Source organism: Gopherus flavomarginatus, chromosome 3 (genome assembly GCF_025201925.1).
Source record: "Gopherus flavomarginatus isolate rGopFla2 chromosome 3, rGopFla2.mat.asm, whole genome shotgun sequence".
NCBI lineage: Eukaryota > Metazoa > Chordata > Testudines > Testudinidae > Gopherus > Gopherus flavomarginatus.
The window spans coordinates 178,324,249-178,339,265 of NC_066619.1; the positions used below are offsets into that span (position 1 = coordinate 178,324,249).

General features: G+C 39.8%; 1 protein-coding gene across 18 annotated transcripts in view; it reads right to left on the reverse strand.

Moving 5' to 3' along the window:
• Window positions 1-15,017, reverse strand: part of CAMK2D (calcium/calmodulin dependent protein kinase II delta) — a 292,308-nt gene that overhangs the window by 107,571 nt on the left and 169,720 nt on the right. The window lies entirely within an intron of this gene.

Genomic DNA, 15,017 nt, shown 5'->3' on the forward strand with positions numbered 1-15,017 from the left:
AGAGCCTTAATTATCAGAAGACTTTACTGACGTCTCACTAAGCCATAATTACTAATTTGGCAGGCCCTCTCAGTCCTGGTGAGTTCTGCCCCAGTCACCACGCTTGAGAGAAGTTCTGTTCTTCCTCCAGTTGCAGTCCTGAATGAAACAGAAGTCCAAAGATATGCTGCCTTCCCCACTGCATCCTTAAAAGGTCCCTTGCTACCACAAACAGATATCCTGAACTGATTGTTATTCTATTATAAATACACTACTGTAATCCAGAGGAGGATTTAGAATAATTTATTTTAAAAAATTTTACAAAAAGTCTACTTACTTTTACTTGCTTCTGCCCTTTCCACCATAAAATCTCACCTCAGTTTGCATATCTGCATAGAACCTAAAAGGACTTCTTGCAAGAAGTCTGAGTTATATGTATGCTCTTTCTGTTGGATTTTTTAAAAGTTTTGCCTCCAATGATCTCTGCATATAAGGTGATTCCAGGATGTCAAGTCTCCAAAGAGGTCATATTTCATCGTAGTATATGAATCAAGTGAAGCCTTTTATAGCGCACTGTGTTAGAAAATTATCAAACTAGAAATTTTAGCTCTGGGCTTGTCTCCATGTTGTGTTAGACCGCACTAGAGGGATGTAAACTCCAGTGCACTACCTGATCTGAACATGTTGTGCACTACCTGACCTGCCTGGACCCTGCTGGTGCACACTAAAAGTTCCCCTAGTGAACATTAATGTAGTCCTGTGTACTACATTAATGCACATTAGGGGACTTTTAGTGTGCACCAGCAGCGTCCACACAGGCCAGTTAGTGTGCAACATGCCAGTGCTTACTAGAATTTATACTCCTCTTAAGCAGTAGAAGAACATAAAGAACTTGTATTAAGTTGCTTGAAAACCCATTATTTTAAGCACAGTGAACTGCATTTTTTATTTGCAGAATCTAATTGTATTTTATGTGAAAAAGTAAACCGGTAGTGGGAGCTGAATTCTACAAAACTGCATTATTTATTTCCCTATTGCTGTAGTAATTACTTGTGGCTAAATAGCTATAGGCTGAACATTAGTTATTCAGTACAAAAAAGCAATCAGCTGAGACACAGGAATGAACTGCTCAGCAAGGAGTAAAGCCCCCTTTGTAGGGGCAGGTTGTTGCAAATTGTATTTTTATTTTTCTGTGTCCATTTGCTGGTTGGAATAAATCCCCCATATTCTAGGCTAACATATTAGGGACTCTGGAGAACAATCTACTTCATATAACAGATTGTTATTTCATTGCAAAGTCTGTAGCAAAAACTAGTAGTTATACTGCATTCACGGACAGGTTGTCTAACTGTCATTTCTTTTTGTCTTCTACCCTCCAGTGTTTGAGTTGGTTGTTAAGGCACAAAAATACCTGATAAATGCATATTTTAACTCTCTTTGGTAGCGCCTATTACATATATTTTTGTTTGCTTTGTTTTTGGTAAAGAGAAAAGGTTTAATTTTCACTGTAATGTGAATGAATAAAAACAAAACATCCTTTCTTCTTGTGCCTCACTAGAACAAACTCTTTAGATCCAAGCCGAAAAGAAAAGAAAAAGCTTTTAATCAAAGCAGCTTTTAATTAAAGAGTACACCAAAATGTTGCTTATTCTAATCAAAATGGAAGAAAAGGGAAAATGGCTACATATTTACTGACACTGGATGTTTACATGGCATCCACAGCTAGTGCTATGAGATGGAAAAACAAAAGCAAGAAAAATAAAGTTGAAATTTTACTCACAGAAAACAAATAGCCAGAAATTCCTGTATTCCTTCCCCTCAAAGAAAAGAATTAGACTCTTAGGGAATCTTCAAGATTATCAGCAGTGTAACTGGCCATCGACAGGACAATAATAATTAGAACAATTAACATTAATCTCTCCCTTCCTCTCACCCTGGCAATTTAGTACCAAAGTGGACACAACGCATTCCTACCAATTTGTGAATAAGTTTTACTTTGCAAAAAAGTTATTTCCTATATCTTCAGTTACAAAACAAATATGTATAACTGAGAGGGGTCTGAGCTGCCAAGCATGGATATAAGCTTTCCCAAAGATTGGGGATGTTTGGTTATGAGGTTCTGGTTGCATCTCTCATGCAACAACATGAATTTGAACCATAATCATCAACTGCAGAAATAATTAAGGTTAATCTCTAAAATCAATTTATACAGAGGAAAATTAAGGCAGCCCATATCTAAAACATTTACTTCCTAATATTAGGATCTTCTGTTTAACCATTTCTTAGGGCTTGACTAGAGAAAAACTGAAAGTTCCGCAAAGCACTATGGAGAAAGGAAACGCATCATGTATAGACATTAGGTTACGTATGTAAGGCTGAAGCTAGCTTGCAGATACGGACTAGACCTCACACAGTGCAGGTGCAGAGTGTGGCATGCATAAGCAAACTACAAAGAAGGAGCAAACGTGATTCTGACTCTGCACTAGAAAGCTGCTGAATGGCTGCCAAGTCACTCCCTGCAGCAATTAAGGCCTAGGAGGGAAACACATAGCTAGGGGCAAGGACTGTATTTTTGTTGTATGGACAGTGCCCAGCTCAAGGAGGCCCTGATTCAAGGAGCAATGAGGCAATGCCACAATACAAATACTAATACTCCTACTAATAATAATCAGTGCCTCATAATAAAGTTCACACCTAAGCCTCTCTCCTCAGAAGAACCTACCCCATTCCTAATTTCATCCTTATTTTTGGATGAAAACGGGGGTGGGGAGGGTACTGGGGGCTTGAGACTTATTGCCTTTCAGTGTGGATGACTATGTATAGCCCTCAACCTTCCTTGTGCCTGTTTCATTTGCACTGCATTCACACTGACACACAATAACCTTGAATATCACGCTGCACGGCATACAAGGGCTCCAGAATCAAGGCCTACAAAACATATTTTGACTTCTTTCTCCCTTTGTAACTGCACAAAATCAAACCAATCTGCCTCAAATCTTACATGTGCCCCCACAGTCCCCCTGAGAAATTACTAAGGTTAACAACAGTCACAGGGAGTACGCAGTGCAGCGAGCTTTAAAGGGAAGGAATCTGGCGGGGAGGCGCAGCTGTATTTCTTCCCCTTTTCCCCATAAGGGACAAAGGCTTTTATGTTATCATGAAGGCTAGGAAAGAGGAGACACAAAGAGAATTAGTCTCTTCACTTCCCATAGCAATTAGACAGGCATGGATGTTGGCAGGATCATTAGGTGCAGGGGGTATGGCCAGTTATGAGGACGTGGGGGAAGGAGTGGGAGTGTCTCCCAGGGGTACGTTCCAGTTCTGTTCCTAATTCTGAATCCACAATATTCATGGAAAGAAATGACATCCTTTTGCTGGCAATCCTTGTGTATCATAAGCCAATGCATGTACACTCTCTTTTTATTAAAGGAGATGTGATAAGAATAAGCACGCCATTGGGATTTCATTGAAGCCCTCCTTCTGAAAACTGGATACACTGTTCATGTCCAAGCAGCTGTATTTTCTAGTGTTATTATTGCTGCTAAAGTAGTTTTGTTTAAGAAGTGAACTGGGCAGAAACAACTTCTCTTTTCACAATGATTCATCTATAAATGGTTATTCAGTCCCTTTGGAAACGCAAGTGTAAGCCACATGCATACACTGCTGCATTTAGTTTCACACGTAAGGGAAGACAGACAAAGTAGGGTGGAAACATAATTTCTTGTTTTTGTTTCGGGGACACTGTGTGTGTACAGATTCACCTCACTTAAAAACTAACAAAATCAGACATAAAAATACAAGTGTCACAGCACACTATTACTGAAAAATTGCTTACTTTCTCATTTTTACCATATATTCATAAAATAAATCAATTAGATTATAAATATTATACTTACATTTCAGTGTATAGTATATAGAGCAGTATAAACAAATCAGTCTATGAAATTTTAGTTTGCACTGACTTTGCTAGTGCTTTTTATGTAGCCTGTTGTAAAACTAGGCAAATTTCTAGATGAACTGATGTATGGCCTGGAAGACCTCTGTGTACCCCCAGAAAACGCTTTAAGGTTCTTATGCAGACAGATATTATTGAAAAATGGTGTGCTGTGTTTGCCCACCACTTAGGCACTGCTGTCTATTTCCTCCTAATGAAGTGTCAGTGAAGGGAACAATGGTGAATATGGGAATTGCTGGATTCTTATTTGCAAGTTACACTATCCTGCTGTGGCACCAGGTAGCATCTACTTTCTGAACAGGCATCTGTTATGAGTTATGTCTTTACACTGGGTTTGATTTGATTGTTCTGTTCCCAATGCATTCTGCACGTGCCCATGATATCTTTCCTGTTCCTGTCTTCCACATATAAAACTTTCTGAAGAGTGCATTACAATGATGCCAAATTAAACATGTTTCCTTTCAAAACAAAACAGAATAGTAGTATCATACAGAACTGTCAAGACTCTCTACACCAAGTGCATCTTTTTGTGGGAATGCATATGTGGGAACAAGAGGGAGGGCTTCCTACATAAAGCCCAGTTACTTCCATTTCACCTTAAAAGAGCAACAGCAGTTAGCAGTTTTTCATTGTTCAATTTGAGGGCATTTGTATTCAGTGCAATGAATTTTATAATCAGTAAGTCAATTTCTAACATTTGTTAGTGTTAAAGTAGCTTCTAATATTGTCTTTTGTTGTGATCATTTAGAAGAGCACATTTACTTCATGTATAGAATATAATTGCTTAGAAAAGCTTATACATATCAACAAGTCTTTAACAGGAAAAGGCAGGCTCTCAAATTGTTAACACCAATAAAAAATCTCCACAAAATAAACATTCACTTTTTTTTAAAAATCTCCTGGCTTACACTTGTTATTTACCTTTCATTGACAGATATAAGGGGGGAGATAATAGACTTCGAATTACCATGGCTGTATATTTTTACATTGGTCTGTAACCTTTTTCCTTTCTGTGGCCACACACACACACACACACACACACACACACACACACACACACACACACACACACACACACACACACACACACACACACACACGCCTCTTCTCTTGAAATCCTACACCAATGATGATTCTGAATGTAACCATTGTATTCCAACAAGTACTCTCTGTTTTACGAGAGGACACACTGGACTCTATGAAAAAGGATTTAATTGACTAATATAAAAGAATCTTCAAGTGGTTCAGCTGTTTCCATTCAGGTACCATAACTGCCAGCGTACATGGAGGTAACAGGATCAGAACTCACTAATATGAAAAGGTGACTTGTTCATGTTTTTTTCCACTGTAGCATGCAGGTGCTAAATGATTTTGAACAACCTTTATTTCATAAGTAGAGCCTCCTTAGCTAAAAAAGGGTAACTTCATGAAGTCCATGATGATCATCACAAGTTTTAGTTATCTGGGAATCACTCATACACTAGGGGAATCGGTAACATAAAAGCACTAAGAAAGCCAGATAAGAGTCTATTCCCCTTCCACAATTTCTCTTTCCATTAAGATTGCCCTATGTGATGTTCCTCTGTATCTACCCACCTCTCTCATCTCACGTAAACAGAGGCAACAGATCGTGGAACATAAAAGTAATTATTTGTATCTATTACAAATGGTCAAAAAATTAAAATCTAGTTTCATGAAAAAAATTGAAATTGTTTTAATTTTGAAGGATTTGAAGTGTTTCCGTTTTTTAAACATTTCAATGCTTTTTGGGAAATGTTTATCAAAAATATCAAAATGGCTGCTGAATATTTTTGTTTATTGGAAACTTTTTTGTAAATGCAAATTTTCTATAACTATTTTAATAATGTCTACAATAGTGTTTTTGATCAAATTTGCAAATAAATTTTCATTAAGTAAACATTTTTGACTATGTTGACAATATTTTGTGAAAAAATATTTTGAAAAGACTATTTTTTGTTGAAAACACTTTTCCTTCCAAAATTTGTTACCAGCTCTAATCTCTATGTTGTTTCACTTCAATCATAATCTGAATACTGTATTCAGTTTTTGGCATAAACAACCATAACAACATTGAAAACTGAGTGTATTCAAGGAAGAGCAACAAAAAATGTTAGGAGGGAAGGCTGAAGGAAACACAAAAAAGAGTTACCTACATATAGAATGACTCAGAAATGTTCATGTGTATGACTCAGAAATGTTCATGTGTATGTGTTTGTGAGGCGGAAGGGAATAAAAAGTAATTTCAGTTACCTGGTATTACTTTGCTCATTGCCCCACGCAACTATCACATGTAATCTAGAATACCCTGCATGTGCACATGCATGCAAGTGCATGTAGGAGACAGAGAAGGGCAAGGATTGTAAACAATATGCAACTTACCCACACAAGAGAACGATCCTCCTCTGACGTACATCACTATAAATCATGACTAGCTTCAATAAAGTCAGTGGAGTTTCAGTGGTATAAAACTGATTTCGGCAAGAGGCAGCTCAGGCCTCCAACCTTAAATTCACTAGTAAACACCAGTGAATGTCTGCATAGTCATAGCTAGCATGCATTCTTAAGTGTTTTTTTTGTCAGTCCCAGGTCTGTTGACACACTTCCTAATGAAAGCTATACCTATTGGGAGGAGCAGGCTAATAGTGATCTGCAGCACTATTTACAAGGGCTCCTTCACATTTCTGCATAAATGCAAGTCGAAGGATTTACACTTGGGAGAACTGTCACTTTGAATTCCTGGATTTTTATGCAATTAAAATGTCAACCAGTGAATTACAGTAAAATAGCTACTGTTTCATGTAACACAACAGAATAAAAGTGATTCATGGAAGCTTACGCCAAAGATATACCAACCAAAATGGTTCAGATCAAAGCACGACCGGCATTAAGGTATACAAACGAACCAGCAAACTCTCCTTTCAAATAGCAAATTTATCTAGAACAGTCATTGTAAAGAAATTATCAGATTGTGAAAATTATCCCTATTTCTATTGACAGAAAAGCTCCCCCTCCCCCATTTTTTGAGTAGTATGCAATTTTAAGGGAATTTATGAAGATATGGTAGTATTTAATCCCACACAGTCTGAAAGCAACCATTAAGATAAAGGAATGATTCTGGATGGGGTGGGATATGATAGTGTTATGCCACAATCAGAGATCACTTTAAAAAAAAGCAAAGTATGTAGTTTCTACACTAAAGAAACATAGAAAGGACATTTTTGTAGGATATAAAACATTCTAAATCTTTTACCTCCATTAATTTTTCTAACAAGTCACCAAAGTGCATTTAAAAGTAGACATTTATAAATGCTGCAAACGATATAATGTCTCATGTCACCAGAGGATTTAGAGCACTTACAAAAGAATAGTTATTTTTTAGTAAAAATAAAAATAAATCCACCCCCACTAAAAACAAGAATGAAATACATACTGTTCCCACCTTCCAAGAGACCTCACAAACAACCTACCTCCCCAGCTTGCAGGATTTTTGTTACTCTCTCTGACTCTTAGATGGCATATTTCACAAACATATAAATACATGCAATCCAGTCTTCTCAAAGAGAACCACATAAACAGGAACACACATTTCCAGCTATTTCCCTGAGGTGAGCTGCAGGCCCCTTAGGCTATTCATAGGCTGATTCTCATTGTCTGGTCCCTTATATAACACACACACGAAACGTACACTGCAGAAGGCTTGTCTCTCTCTGCAAGAGTGTCTTTGACTTTGAAGTCAACAGAAGTCATTTACATTTGCATTGGTGGAACAGCAGAATCCGACTCTCTTTTTGTGCTATCCCTACCAAGTTATAGATATGGGGTGCAAAGAGCTATTTGCATTTGTATACTGATCAACTGTCCTGACCCACATGGTACCTATAGTTTGCTGAGATACCCTTTCTGTTATACACCCAATATACTGCACAAACACAGCAAGTGCAATTACAGTAGATATAGCTTCTAAAAATACATTAATAAAAGGGCTAAACACAAAAAAGTCCCTCTGCCAGTTGCCAGAAGAGATGACTCCCATAGAACTAAAACCTTTATACTGTAGCATATCTGACTTATATCTGCCTGCACCCATGAACTGACAGCAATAACATTTCACATGGGTGGAAAAATCTGTCTTTCCCAGAGAAGATGTGTGTGACATCAGTACATTTCATTTTGTTTTAACATAGAGAGCTTGTTATACTTAGATCAAGTTACCAAGCACTTCCCCCTTTACTAGTTAGAGCAGTGGTTCTTAACCTTTACTGCAGCCTGCACCCCTTTGGTTCTCAAACTATGTTTTCACACCCCTTGTCAAAAATCATTGAAGTCGGTCAGTTCTTTAAACCTAGATATATTTTTTGTTTGTATGTTACAGTAATCGTTAAAAAATGTATGTTAATACATAGGTTTGATTAAACAAAGTAGTTGTACTTATGTGCCTGTGTTTAATCTGTGTATTCTAAAAAAATCTAGCATGTCTCGCACCCCCCGAAATGGCATTTTGCACCCGGAGGGGGTGCACACACCCCAGGTTAAGAACCACTGAGTTAGAGTAATCTATGATCATTTAAGAGAACAATATAGGATCAGCATGGGCAGAGGATATAAACAGCTGCTTTCTGCTAATGTTACCCTTAGTGTCTGTGACAACAACCTTCTGGCAATAGCTTGTGTCTCTTCTACTACTACTCGTTATAATGTATACAATTTGTCAGTGTTAGAATTACTTTATTTCTTAATAGTACAGTACAGTATAATGAAATAAATATATAGATGCAATCGCTGTAAAAAGAGTATCAACAGGGAGGCATATGGACTTAATGACTAAACCTTCTTTTTAGAGGGTGCACAGGATTTTCAGCTTTGCAATTACTGAAATGAAATGGCAATCTGAAGGAGGACTAGTGTTGCTACAATAAGAGAGTTCCTTGATACATGCCGTGCATTCTGAATTCCACTGGAACAATGTCCAAATGAAGCTGCTTCACCAGGCTGTAAAAGCTGTATATCAGGAATAAAACATGCAGAGCACTCTTCGTCTTTTTTAGGAAATCAGGTTTATTGTTCAGTCTAGCAAACACACAGCTTTCCTGTGAAATGGCAAAATCTCTACCTGTTTACTTTGGTATGTTTCCTTTTGCTGACAATTTCCTTCCAGCAAACTTACATTTCAGAGTCATACAGTCATTTGGCTTCCTAAATATCTCATTTGTATAAATTGTGTATCTGTTAATTAAACAATAATGTACATAAAAATGTGCACTAATGGCAGTGAGGTTCAGTGGAGTTACTCTGCCCTTGGGAAAGGGGGAAGCTGTTCAAGGCTGAAACCAGCATTACACAGGTGTTTCTAAAGAGGTTATTATCTCATTTAGAATAAAGTTTGGTCTTGACACTCTCAGCACCCAAGAAGCTTACAGAGCCTTTTTCCAAGGCAAAAAATGTAGAGGTAAACTTAGGCTAAACATGGATTGTGGTCATAAACACATGATATTGATTTCATTCCAAGATTAAGCAGAAGGAAGAGTTGATAGTAAGGAAATCCTTATTCAGATATAAATATCTACAGTAGTTGCAAGAGAGATATAGAAAATTACTGGCAATGTAAGTTTCTTGTACGAAAATGTCCTGTTCTATGTAATTTCTACAGTGTTAAAGTCCTTCTTTACATGGTTTTTCTTTTCCACAATGATTAATATTCTGGAACACAAAATATTTATGGGTAAAAAAATGAGTATTTAACTGTTTTCAGTCAATTCTACAGCAGAAACTCATGTTATGAGTTTTTTTTTAAAAGTGTATCAATATGACAAAAATAGAAATGTAATGATAGTTACAAAGTATACAACATTGTTAACTTCCGCTGGGCATTCACATTAGCTTGATATTGCATTTGTGATTTTCTCTTTAAGCACTAACTGCATCACATACAAAGAATCTAGACAACCACACACACAAAAACTACAGTAAAAAGTACATTGTTAAGGTAGCAAAGTCAAGAACTCTAAAATTAGGAAATGCCAGCATGAAGGTTTCCTCGGCAACCTTAATTATGCTCCCTTGTATACATACATTACGATAGCATTTAATTATGTAAACGCATGCTATTTTTCCCCACAGGACCCCAGCCGCTTTCAATGCAGATGGGGCAGTACTCACTTAATGAGCACCTATTATTTTCTTTTCATTCTACGTTTGGCCCCATGGCAACCTTATTGGCCGTGCATTATTCAAACCCTATTTTAAAGACAGAACTTTTAATCTACTTATGGATGTTTGGTATGGTGGCTATCATTACAATATCTGAGTGCTTCAAAAATAATAATGAATTTATTGCCCCTGTGAGATGAGTAGATATTTTTATTCCTATTTTACAGACGGGGACTTGAGGCAGACAGACAGACTAAGGACAAAAGTATAGCTGGGTTGGACCTGGAATTTCCATCCCGTGGGAAATATGCAATTTCAAAATTTCTGTTGTTCTGATTCCAGAGCCTGGAAGCCTAATCTCCCCAGAAGCTTCTCCAGCAGATTGCCAAGGAACCATAGAGGCAGGTGAACTGGCAGGGAATCAAGTTTCAGAAACCTCCCTGGTTTCTGCCAAAATTTAGCCAAAAGTCAACATGTTCCCAGAGAATCTCTCTGTTTTGATAAATCAGCATTTCCTGATGGGAAAACGTTCTGTCTGGAAAGTTCTGGCCAGCTTTAGTCAAAAGTTTCCACTAATTGGAGTGCCCTGAGACACATGGGACCTGATTTTTCAAAGTACTTAGCGTTATAATACCACTTTATATGTTCAAAGCACAGCTCTCAAAGACTTCAGTTGCAGCGAGTGCTCAGCACTTCTGCAAATTATACTTCCAATCTCAAGTTAGGCAACCAGAAGAAAAGAGGAATTAGTGTCCATCTGTGAAAAGTTTGCTTTAACAGATTTGTGTAGCATCACATGGGAATCCTCTGCAGAGGCAGAGATAGAATGCAGATCTCCAGGGCAGCACTGAACTGCTTTAACCATGAGACCATTCTTTCTCTTCCTGCAATCCCTGCCTCACTCACTACAAACCTTCCAATTTCTGCAACAAATGAAGCTGGGGTCCCACAGACCACCACCTCATTCACTGAACAACACTGATTTGCCTCCAGAGCATGTCCATCGTGTGCACTGAATGAGGCCGTTGTCTTGTGGAAAAAAAATTATACATGATCATGTAATTAAGCACTACATCACATAATGTACACACACAAGGTGGCTGAATTAGGTAGAGTTCCACAGGCAACCGTAATCTTGGCATTTCCTAAGTTTGACTGCTTGACTTTGCAATCTAAATAACATTCTTTTAACACCTTTTTTGGGGGTATGATTTCCTAGGTTTTAAAAACAAACTGAAAATATAGTAATTCCATCATATAGCATATGGACATCAGTAGCTCCTGTTGCACAGACTTGTGCCACTTAATCTAACAGAGTAACCGACAGCAGTAGCAGGCTGTCATACCTTATGTGGATCAGCACTAGAGGAGGATCAGACATGCACTTTGCCAGTGGGTTTCACAGACATTTGCTGACAGCAGAGGAATGGTGAGACTCGGGGTATGTCTACACTATGGGATAATTCCGATTTTACATAAACCGGTTTTATAAAACAGATTATATAAAATCGAGTGCACGCGGCCACACTAAGCACATTAATTCGGTGGTGTGAGTCCATGGTCCGAGGCTAGCGTTGATTTCCAGAGCGTTGCACTGTGGGTAGCTATGCCATAGCTATCCCATAGTTCCCGCAGTCTCCCCCGCCCCTTGGAATTCTGGGTTGAGAGCCCAGTGGCTGATGGGGCAAAAATCATTGTCGCGAGTGGTTCTGGGTAAATGTCGTCAGTCATTCCTTCCTCCGGGAAAGCAATGAAATCACTGTCGCAGGTGGTTCTGGGTAAATGTCGTCAGTCATTTCTTCCTCCGGGAAAGCAACGGCAGACAATCATTTCGCGCCCTTTTTCCCTGGATTGTCCTGGGAGATCCCATAGCATGACAACCATGGAGCCTGTTCAGCTTTTTTTTTTTTTTTCCTACAGTCACCGTATGTGTACTGGATGCCGCGGACAGAGTTGATACTCCAGCGCTACACGGCAGCATTCATTTGCTTTTGCATGATAGCAGAGACGGTTACCAGTTGTTCCGTACCGTCTGCTGCCAGTGTAATTTGGCAATGAGATGACGGTTAACTGTCCTTCTGTGCTGTCTGCTGCTATCATGGGTGCCCCTGGCTGAGGTTGGCCGGGGGCGCAAAAGCAAAACTGGGAATGACTCCCTGAGTCAATCCCTCCTTTATGGTTTATAAAAATAGAGTCAATCCTGCCTAGAATTTGGGGCAAGTGTACTAGAGAAGCAGTGTATCAGAGAGCACAGCTGCTCCGTGTCAGATCCCGCAGAAATGATGAGCTACATGCCATTCACGGGGCATGCCCCTGCAACAATCCCACCCGTTGCTTCCCTTCTTCCCCAACCTTCCTGGGTTACCGTGGTAGTGTCCCCCGCATTTGTGTCATGATGTTATAAAGAATGCAGGAATAAGAAACAGTGACTTGTTAGTGAGATAAAATGAGGGGGAGGCAGCCTCCCCGTGCTATGACAGTCCAGGCAGGACATTAAGCGGTGCGGGGAAGAGGAGCCCAGCATCCCGCTGCTATGATAGTCCAGGCAGTACAGAATCTTTTCTTTACACCAGAAAGGGAGGGGGCTGATGGAGCTCAGCCCCAGTGGCTATGATGAAGACGGTTACCAGTCGTTCTGTACCATCTACTGGGAATGACCAGGAATCATTCCTATTTTTACCCAGGCGCCCCTGAGGCCAGCCAGGGGTACTCAGCAGTTATCAAGCATGTACCGTCTGCCACCAGGGAGGGGAGAGGAGCGGATACTGCTCTTCACTGCTGCAGCATCGCGTCTACCAGCAGCATTCAGTAGACATAGGGTGACATTGAAAGAAGTCAAGAAACGATTTCTTTCCCTTTTCTTTCACGTGTGTGGGGGGGAGTAAATTGACGAGCTAGTCCCTGAACCACGCCGGACAATGTGTTTGAAACTACAGGTATTGGGAGCTCAGCCAAGAATGCAAATACTTTTCGGAGACTGCTGGGGACTGTGGGATAGCTGGAGTCCTCAGTACCCACTCCCTCCCTCCATGAGCGTCCATTTGAGTCTCTGGCTTCCCGTTACGCTTGTCAGGCAGCACTGTGTAGCCTGTAGATTTTTTTTTTTCCAAAAGTTTTGGCATTTCGTCTTCTGTAACGGAGCTCTGATAGAACAGATTTGTTTCCCCATACAGAGATCAGATCCAGTATCTCCCGTATGGTCCATGCTGGAGCTCTTTTTGGATTTGGGACTGCATTGCCACCCGTGCTGATCAGAGCTCCACGGTGGGCAAACAGGAAATGAAAATCAAAATTTCGCGGGGCTTTTCCTGTTTACCTGGTCACTGCATCTGAGTTGAGATTGCTGTCCAGAGCGGTCACAGTGGTGCACTGTGGGATACCGCCTGGAGGCCAATACTGTCCATTTGCGGCCACACTAACCCTAATCTGATATGGTAATACCGATTTTAGCGCTACTCCTCTCATCGGGGAGGAGTACAGAAACCGATTTAAAGAGCCCTTTATATCGATATAAAGGGCCTCGTAGTGTGGACGGGTACAGCGTTAAATCGGTTTAACGCTGCTAAAATTGGTTTAAACGCGTAGTGTAGACCAGGCCTCAGGCATCTTGGGTTCCATTCCAGATTCTGATGTGATACGTGCACTAGTGGGCACAGATTCTTCTACCCATTCCCCTCAAGACTGGTCCCTTCTATTCTGTCCCTCCAACCAGTTCCTGTTTGAGTCTTGTTTCTTCCTCACTCCTGGCTCCTCACCCAATGCAATTCTCCTAACTTAACTAGTCTTAGTCTCCACTGGTGAGGTTTGTCATCCCAGCCCCAGTCGCCTTGCTGAGCAAGTCCTATTCTCACCCATCTGAACTCCCTGTTCTGGCTCCAATCTCCCTCACTTCTAGTTTTCTTGCCCAGCCATTCTCAGTTCCCATCCCACTTCCCAGCTCCTCATCTGATCTGTCGCTCTCCAGACCCACCCTCAAGTCCAATTCTTGTCCCCTCTGCATTTTAGTCAGGCAGCAGATTCCTCCTCCACACTGCCTGGGTTCAGCAGGGACATCAGTGAAAATACAGGCGAGAGAGTCTCACTGCTGCATGGTCCCAGTCTGGTCAGCAGCTAGCCCTGGCTGGAGCATATCCAGCATGCATGAGTTCAGTGAAATTATCTAAAAAGCTCTAGCAAGTCTCTACTGAGCATGTGCAAACTGAATTTTTTCAAAGCCAATATCTTGGCCAAATTTTCATGGATTACCACAGGGATGGCAAAAGGCACAACCCTACCACATCTCTACCTCATCCCTTCTGTACTTCAAGCATCTGCTTCAAAGTATGGAGGCACTAGAGTTTCTCAAAAAAAGATAAAAGGCTGCCAGAATTTTTTAAACATGAACACCACAACATATTTTCTCCTAGTCTCACTCTCAGAAATGTCTGAATTGTTTTGGCTAAAATTCTCCCTCAAAATTCATCTTGAGGTAGTCTCCCAGCATGGAAAATTTCAGCCTGTATGGTTCAAGTTTGGCAAAGTTATCAGCAACTGAAAACAGGATCTTTTAACATGAAGTGTCGGGCAACCTTAATGACAGGTGACACTACCAGTCCCATCTATAATACAGTATTCAATGCACAGAACCGATAACATTCTATTATATGACCAGTATATTACATATTAAACACTTATAGTAATTGTAAAATCCACAGAAAGTAATCATAGGATGGGCTAGTTTGCTATGAGATAATGAGAAAATCCTTTACTAAATTTCAAGAAGAAAATCCTTTAGTAAACTTGTTAAAAGTCAAATTTAAAATAAACAGGATTTTAAGCAGCTACAGCTATGGGTGAAAAAAGATCACAGCAGTGATTAATAACGTCAAAACATATAGCAGTTTGGTGTTAGTTTAAGCTGATGTTCAAAATAAGT